Source organism: Glycine soja, chromosome 3 (assembly GCF_004193775.1).
Source record: "Glycine soja cultivar W05 chromosome 3, ASM419377v2, whole genome shotgun sequence".
In the NCBI taxonomy this organism is placed as follows: domain Eukaryota; kingdom Viridiplantae; phylum Streptophyta; class Magnoliopsida; order Fabales; family Fabaceae; genus Glycine; species Glycine soja.
In genome coordinates, this window is record NC_041004.1 from 35345685 (window position 1) to 35355287 (window position 9603).

Here is a 9603-nt window from a genome sequence, read left to right on the forward strand (position 1 = left end):
GGTGTTGCATCTTTTCATTAAATCGAGAATATATACAAGCATTTTGGTGGAAGCAATACAAAGTGCAATTTCTGGATTTCTATCTACCACCTATTCCTATGAAAAGAAGGCAGGAGAATACAAAGAATAAATAATTAAAGAAAAGCCTAAAGGCAACCATTATTGGGATCTGATAATGAAAAAAGATCTTAAAGAAGAGGCTGAAAGTAATCCTTATCTGTAAAAAGAAGATAGATACTTTGGCATAGAACTGGCCCTAGGTCTTGGCAAGCATATTTGATAACAATAATTTTCATGATAATTAGCATAGTTGAGAAAGATATTTTAACCCAAAATTAATTATTAGTTAAATTACAATTTAAAATACACTTCTTATATATACACAATAATTTATATAGATATTTATGTGGACCAGTACTATATATGAGACCATGCATGATCCAACTTGATCGGACTAAAAGATCTTATATAATGGAAAAGCTATCAAACATCATAGAAATTTCAGCGTCCAATATTACGTACATTTGAGATATGGTATTGTCATAAAATCCCCCAACACGATCCAACTTGATCTGACTAAAAGATCTTATATAATGGAAAAGCTATCAAACATCATAGAAATTTTAGCTTACGTTCAATATTACGTACATTTGAGATATGGTATTGTCATGAAATCCCCCAACATGGACAAACTCAATATTGTAAATGAACACCCTATCCTAACCTGAGTCACTTTCTTCTCCTCGCCTTTCGCCCTCACCTTCCGCCTCCACTAATTCTCCATCGGAGGTTAGGAGTATTGACATGCTTTCATCAAAACCCAAGACATTTCTCCCTCTCGTCTTGAGCAATAGCTTCTGGTGATCTCGTTTTCTCACAGTGCTCTCTTCCCCCTTTCTCTCTCTTCCACAAGCAACGCCACACTAGGTCAATTTTCGCAATCGCCATGACTGTGATGACTCCTGCTCCCATTGACGTACGTTCCTTTACCCTCCTCACTCTACAACTCCCTCGCGCTTCCAATCACTTGCGTGTTTTCAAGTTCGCTTGTAGTTTTTCGCTTTCTCTTATTTGCTTGGATGACTTTCATTCATTTCTGTTGTTTTGGCAAATGGTGTCAATTTGAATGTCGTTTTGGGTGGGGATGGTTGGATTGTCGTGGAGTGGATGGGGGTTTCATGTTAGAGGTTGTGGTTTTGATCTGCGCGAGTGGAATTTGCTTCAATTACGATGCATTTCGTGCTCGGATTTCGGGGGATTTGATTGGAGTGGGTTCTTTACTGGATCCGAAGTAGGGTGATAGTGATGATTTTTTTTGTTTTGGTTTTTTTGTAGCAGTAGCAGGAGGACAAGAAGATGCTTCTCTCGCACATGGATTTGGCTGAGAATAATCACCAACCCATGGAAGGTACTTGTTGCTTTCTCACTCTTTTGATCTGTGGAGAAACCCCCGCATTTTTCTGTTACTCTATTTATTGGCTTTTATATGATCAATTTAAATAGTTCTTAATAGTTCAGGGAGCCACTTCATGCATTGTTTGCCAGAGAGGCAGAGAGGGAATAACTGAGTGACAAATTGGTATTGGAGTTCTTTAGGAGTTCTCCTTGTTTCATGATATTTTATTTGGTGATTGTGATTTGGTGCATGATGCCCAATTTTGCTTGGATTTTTGTAGAAGCCAATTTCGGTATATATGTTGTGATATCCATGTTCCATGAAAGCCTAGTACAATCCATATTCCATGACTTCTAAAATCTATAGAAAGAAAAAGAAGATAAAGTTGAATAAGGAGAAAATGATGTGAGGATAGAGAATGGAAAGAAGAAAACAATTTCTCTTTGGGAGATCCATCTCATAGGCCTTCTGAGTTTTCCAAATCAAGTGGGGGATAGTATTTTTGAATCAACCTGGGACAGTAAACTAGGATTGTTAATGTTAAAGTTTAAAAGTTACCCTTTAAAAATAATAATCAATAAATTTCATAGAATTTTGTAATTTTTCTTTCTCAGTGCTGATGATATGTCCATTAGTGTGCAATTATCTTGTTTTTTATGTAAATGCATATTTTTATCTGTGATGTTCATTATTTGACCGATTATTTTTTTTTTCCACAGCGCTTTGGTTCACAGTGGTGGTGTGCATGGTGGACATTATTATGCTTTTATCAGGCCAACTCTATCTAAGCAGTGGTATGTATTCTAGAGCTTTCAAGCCTGAATTTTTCAGTGCCATATGAGCTACCTGCTTTTGTGCATGTGTGATGATGACTGCTAAGGGGCGCATTGCTATTAAATGTTCATTTTGCTGCATTCATCAAATGCTTTGTTGTGCTTGGAGTTTTAGAAAACTTGAATAAATAGTTATACCCAATGTTGTCAAAATTGAGATCTTACCTAAGATCGTAAATTGAAGTATCAAAACATGGGTCATAAGATTTTCTACCAAAATGCACAGAATTATACGTAAAAGATATACATGTGATAAATATGCATAGATTAGGAAAGTATCTTGTAAATGAAACATTGAACTAAACTTAAAACTAAAAATTCATATTCACAATTTATATGGGTAATTTTTCATATACTCATTAAGCTATATAATCTATATGTTACACACACAGGATAATGTGGCAAATACTGACTTTTAAGGGTGATCTATAGATACTCTGTTGTTACGAGTTAAAATAAATACTGCACAAGATATACGATAACTACAATTTTGGGGATTATTGATAATTGTATATTAATTTATAAACATGTAGGAATGTTAGCTTATATTTTATAAATGTGGCTAGTATTTTATAACTAGCTCACACCCTAGAGCTTGACAAATCAAAGTAAAAAAATGAAAGTTAGAACCACAATAAATGAAATTAAAAAAAAAAAAAAGAGTTCTTTATTTTAAGAAATCGGTTCGCCAGGAACTGATAGGTTTTTTTTTTGCCTAGTTTAGAAATCGCTTTCTGGGAAATCATTTTCTAAACTAGTTTTTTTTTTTAAGAAAAACTCAGTTCAGGATGAGAACTAAGTTTTTCTTTTTAATTTTTTTTGTTATTTCTTTTAGTTTTTTTTCTAAATTGTTGTTCTATTTTTTTCTTACAGTTTTTTTATAAATTAATTGTTTTTTGTTTTAATTTTTTTATTTTACTAATTTGTATATATTAATTTATAAAAAATATAATTTATCTAGAATAACATTTAAGAAAAATGCATATATTAATATAATCAATATGAATATAATTTAGTTAAGTATTTATAAAAAAATATAATTTATCTAGAATAACATTTAAGAAAAATACATATATTTAAATACTCAATATAAATATAATTTAGTTAAATATTTATGAAAATACATATATATTTAAGTGATCTAATTCTTTTACTTAAATGAATTAAATAAATAATACATGTTGAATTTTAATATAAAATGAATATAATAATGAAATTAAGATTTTTAATTCATAAATCTTATACTTTTTTTCTTAAAGAAACTTGGTGAATGATATTATTTTAACTTTTGCTTCTATTTCTATTGATCTTTTGTGTATAAATATATCTATGATATTAACATTAAACGAACTTAAAAGTAATAAAAAGATTAAGATAAAACAAATAAAAAGAGAACTACTTAGAATTTCATATATAATGAATAATTTCACTTTTTTTATGCATGAATAATTACAATGTAGTAAAATAAAAAAGTGATTTGGCGAAAATAATTAGAGTTATGCAGTGAAACAATCAAGTTGGGATTTTTGAAGATGAGTGCTAGCAGGAGGTGAGACCACGCCGTGCCTTGCTTTTGGGTAGTGGTGATCATCGGGTGGGTACGGGCGGATTCGGGCCCAAAAATCCCAACCTGCAGTAATCCAAAGAGAGAAACATCATGCCCGTCTCCGCCCAAACAAGCTTCGATTTGTGTCGATCATGAACTTTAAGTGGCCTTATTCAATTTTTGTGCCCAAATCAATTTTTGTTACCAGATTTTAGTTTGTTGTTTACCTTTTTTCCACTTATTAAATTCTCATTACCGCAACCACATGTTGGCCATTGTAGATACTATTGTCAATCAGATGCCAAATGTTAATCTTTAATCTTAAATTCTTAACAAAGCATGTTCCTTTTATCAATCCGTTAGTTGCGTAGATACACTACATCAATCTACATGTTTCATGAGGTGAAGCGTTAATGATAAAAAAAACCTCCTTCACAGTAATCTACATGTTGAAATCATCACCTTCGATGAGACCAAATGTGTCAATGGTAAGACCATGAAGCAGAAAAGTGATGGAAGGTCTCAATCCAACGATTGGGTTCAAGATTGAAGAACCAAATTGAACGAGAGGGTTAAGATTAAAGAACCGGAGTGAGAGATGGAAGAAAAAAAAAAGTGACTTAACGGAATGGAAGATGAAGGATGAGAAAGAAATACACTGCAATGAGTAGGTGGAGTAGGGATGAGCAAAAAATAAGGGGGTTGTTAGGTGTACCCAGTATTATTGCTGGTACACCAGAACTTAAGGGAAAAAGACTGAGATATCCTTGATTCTTAAGTCTTTTAAGTTGATTTGTAAAAGGCTTACAGATCAACTTGATCAAGTTAATCCGTAAGTTTTTTTAAAAGTCTTTTACGGATCAACTTGATCCATAAAAGTCTTACGGATCAACTTGATTCGTACGATTTACGAACCACCCTCATGCACACTCATCACAAATGCGAAGAAAGCACAGAGACAATTTTGACATTTTAAAAAAATGTTGAGTGCACCAGCATTATGCTGGATGCATCTAGCAACACCCAAAGAACAATAATCACTACATAGCTGTTGCGCTAGGGTTTGTGTATAAGTGAATGACATAACTCACTTCAGAACTTTCTTTTCCTTTTATATGCAAGTCTCATGCGATTGGATTCGGGTAAGGATGGAGCAAAAAAAATCAAATATCCTAAGAGATTGACTTTTAAGTTCTGCATATGCCACATAAAGAGAGCACACTCTCAATTCGTGATTTTAATTTTTATTCAAGTGAGATGGGAGTGAATTGGATGGTCAAAGATGTAATCTTTAGTGTATCCATCTTGAGTGTTAATATAGATAGGAAGAGGAGAGAGTGACAATTAAAATATAACATGAGATGTGATAATAAAAGGAGAGAAATAAAAAGAAATAAATATGTACAAATTATTATAGATAAAAATGAGATAATATATTAAGTTTATAAATGTAAAAGTTGTGTAAATGCTTATTATTTATTATTTATCACTTATTTATTTTTTTAAAAAAATTCAATTTTGTTAAAAATAAGATATTTTCATAATTGAAAATCGTGAGAGTAACTCTTGAAATATGTTAGATCTTGTTGGTAAAATAAAAAAAGAAAACTTCCAGTTTCAATCATCCTATTTTATGTTTAAATGTAAACATAGATATTCCATAAATTTATTGTCTACTTAAGGATAGAGATTTAAAGAGAGTTAAAATTAGATATTTGGTTGTATATGTAATATAATTACAATACAAATTAATTGTTGTAATATGTGGCACAGAAAAGTTATCTTTTTTTTTTTTTTTAGGATACAGAAATGAATTTTTTTTTAACAAATGAAATGAAGTTAAATCATGCAAAAATTTGTTCTACTTCATTTACATTTCACTTTAATAGGTCGGAACAATTTTTTTTTTCACTTTTTTTTTGCAGGGTGTGCTTGTCCCATGCTATGATGCAACGCATGGGCGATACTCATTAGCTTCATTAGTAAGCTATTGTATGGATCATTCCCTTCAAAACAGTAATTGAATGTCGTCGGGCCATTGCCTCCAAAATAATGTTTTTATTTATTTGTTTATCTATAATAAAAAAAGTGCTCCATTAAAAAATTGGTATTGCCTCATCAGCTAATTTTTTAAAAATGAATGTAAAAAAGAAAAATAAATAAATTGATATTAAATCTATTATTTTATCCTTTTAATTTAGGTTTGATTACTAATTTATTTATCTAATTTAGTTTTTAGGTTCAATTTATTCTCTTAATTTATTTATTAGATTCAATTTGGTCCTTTTATTTTTTGAAATATTCAATTAAGTCATTTATTTTTTAAAATTGGTTCATTTTGGTCTTATTTTTCTTCCGTTATCTCTGAAAAAATGAGACCAATATTGATTTTAGATGACACCAAATTGAATCTATTGAAAAAAAATAATGGACCTAATTAGAATATTTAAAAATAAATTAACCAAATTAAACCTAATAAATAAATTAAGGAAAATTTATTAACCAAATTAGATTTGTTTTACTCAAATTTGTTTTAGTCCCTTATAAATTAGAAAATTTCATTTTAGATTCATACTAAAGTTGCTTTTTTATTGAGTTCCTAATAAAATATAATATTTTTTTGTCCTTATTATTTTATTTTAATCTTTTTGATATATTTATTTTTTTTGTCTCTATAGCATGTAGATCATTTGCTACTAGTCTCTATCAATATTTTTTTAAAGAAAATGATACGAAATGAACAAAATTTTATAAGAACTAAAACAAATTTTTGTTTTAATATGGACTTAATACAAAAAATTATCAAGGAATCGAAAATAAGATTTACTAATTTATCAAACACTAAAAATATATCTAAACTTTTTGTAACCAAATTAAAACTATTTTTTCAAAATGATAAAAATTCCAGCATCCGCTACTGTGCGTACCAATGATCCAATAATTATATTCTTTTCAATAACTTTTGTGAATAAAAGGGAAATATTAAATCAAATAATTTAATACAAATCTATATATTATTTAAACAATTTTTTATAAAAACTTTTAAGACATAGACGTTAAAAACCTTAAAAAAATTTGTTATTATAAATTGTATTCATATACATTTAATTTTTTAATAAACAATTTAAATAATTCAAAAGTTATTCTTATAAAGAGAAAAATGTAAAAAGAAATAAATTTAGCTCAAATGATTCGGAGGAACCAAATTTGAATAACGGTCATATATTAAATAATATTCATAATCAAAATTCTATTTATATGGTTAAATATTTTATTATTCCACTAAGTCTTTATTTCTTTCCATCTTGATTTTTTTTTTTACCTTTTTTTGTTAACATTATTTGGTATATAGCTTGTCAGTTTCTTATAAAAAAAAGTTAAAGGAGTAAATAAAGAACTTGGTCCCTAAAATTTTCATTCACTGGAATATTGTTTGTAAATTTTTTGAGTTTGAATTAATTCTTAAAATTATGAAAGTTCGTTTCTATTTTATGTATTTTGTAAGAACTAAAGTGAGATCATACATAAATAAAAAATTTGATATTCGATTTAATTATAAATTATAAAAATTAACGTGTACTGGTAAATAGATTTATGGGCTGAGGAGTAGTAGCTATGATTTGATTCAAAAAGACTATGTGCAATGGGATAAAATATTTGACTTATTTGATATATTCATTCCTTCTTGCTATATATAAAAACGATAAAATGAACCTCCAAATCAGAATATATATATATATATATATATATATATGATCAAAATGTGTCAAATTTGCAAAACTTCAAAGTTTTGGTGACATATTCCAAACTTCTGACGTGACGCGAATCTTTGTTTGATTCACTTGGACTTTTCTGAAGTTGACCAAAACCAACACTGATTCTAGAAGAAGAACCAACAATGGATCTTGTAGTTCACTCTGAGTAATTAATGGAGATTTGAGAAGGAAAATCCTTGGTTAATACAATAGCCAAGTTCTGTCATGGGGTGCATGTATGCACCATTATAAGAGGATGTACATGTCCTTGCTTGGAAGGGAATTTATAAATGTGATGAATACAGATAAAACGGTGTCCTAGCTTGCATGGGAACATTTGTAGGGCTAAATCCAAAAGCATTCATCTCTTTCTCTTTTTTCATACTGATCAGGAGGTTTCGCTCTTTTTTATGGGCATTTTGGTGTCCTCCTAGAGCTTGAGGACTCGAGGACTTTTTGCTGCAGAACACACATGAGAACTGATTCTCTTCTTCCACTTGTTCCATCTTGCGCTTCAAGGTCACTCTCAACAATATTTGTAAAAGTTATCCTGATTGAAGTCTTTTCCTTTATAAGAAAAACTAGTCGGTAACTCGTGCGCATGCACGGGTCTTTTGTCTAAATGATTTTCGATGGAAGAATAATAAAAAAGACATTATAAAAAGATAAAAGAAGCAACATTCATATTAAATTGTTGTAATCTCAAATTGTTTGAAGATAAATATAAAGATGTCTGAAATAAACATAAACAAACATTGTTTTGCAAAATGACACCATAGATTTTCCTAATCTATATCACTATCATCCCAATCAATTGCACGCTTGATGACAACCTCCCAGATCTTCTCAGCACGCCTATAATAGAATGAGAGCTCGTCTCCATGGCTAAAATCACCTTCTTGAAGGAATTTGTACCAAGGGAGAGTGACATACTTGTCACCGATGCCTTTGTCGAGCACAACTACATTCCATTGCAGTGGAGGTCCGAATCTTCTGAGAATTGTCATATGATCACCACAGTGGATTAGGCATTGTGTGACAGAGGTTGGAAGTTGCTACAGGGGAAAAAAAGGAGTTAGGCATTGAAATTAATATTTGTATGGAAGATATATATGGATATGAATATTTTACCAGTGGATATGGTGCGCCTAGCATTGATTGGGTGATTTCATATGTCCAGATGTGTTTTCTTGTTGCACGGCGCCTTTTGCATTTCTGCTGGTCTAATGGTGGAGTGAAGTGGAGGTCAAATTTTGCAGGGTGGTCGCAGGCCAGGAAATTTATCGTGACAGATTCATAAATCTGCAGTTCTGTCCTGAATCTTGTTAGGCCATCAGCAAAGTAAAGTTTGTCTTTCTGTTGTCTGACTTGAATTTCGTAGGTTTCCCCATCATACTTAAATTCAACAATTTCAGGATAATTTGGTAACCATTGGCGCTGATAGAAGCCTGGTATTTCTATGGCGTCCTGCAATGGGGGAAAGTGTTTAAAAAAGGAAAACAATATCAGAAGCACAAAAGATAAAATATGGAAAGGAAGGCTTTGATTTAACCTTGTCACAATGGAAGGCAGCTTTAAACTGCAATATCAATGGTTGTCTGATAGCAGGCAATCTCAACTGCAGTACAATGAGGAAAAAAATGGGCTTAGCATTTAAAAAACATGTATATTGACTAATTCAATTGTCTGCAGGTCTAAATTGTTGTGTTGCTGCAATGTGGTAGTAATTGGATTTAACAATTCTAATTTAGGATAATTAAAATAAGATAAGAGAAGATGCATATAATATAAGACGCAGGAAATTAGAAGCAAAGCATGAAAATAAGGAATACAGAACATTGCAGAGATAAGAAAATGCAGCAAAAGCAAATACAAATATCATATGATCGAACAGATAAGAAAATGCATTTCATGATTCGAATTAAAGGTCTAAAGCAAGAAACTTTGAAAGAGCAGAATCAGGATTATAAAGAGAATATAATAGATGATGTATATCAGAGATGATATGATAGAACAAATAAGAAGATACACTTCAAAATGGTAATGAAGGACCAAAAGCAAGAAAGTTTGAAA

The 9603-nt window shown here is 30.5% G+C and overlaps 1 long non-coding RNA gene across 3 annotated transcripts; it reads left to right on the top strand.

Moving 5' to 3' along the window:
• Window positions 1-545: 545 nt before the first annotated feature.
• On the top strand, window positions 546-5926 carry LOC114406589. 3 transcript variants are annotated; one of them, XR_003665456.1, is made up of 4 exons: window positions 546-976; window positions 1336-1408; window positions 2116-2190; window positions 3724-4094. It is a non-coding gene; the product is annotated as an uncharacterized LOC114406589 (long non-coding RNA). The 3 variants fall into 3 exon arrangements; XR_003665455.1 differs by lacking the exon at window positions 3724-4094 and adding an exon at window positions 5701-5926 and having other exon boundaries at window positions 550-976; window positions 1339-1408; XR_003665454.1 differs by having other exon boundaries at window positions 554-976; window positions 1339-1408.
• The last annotated feature ends 3677 nt before the right edge of the window (window positions 5927-9603 follow it).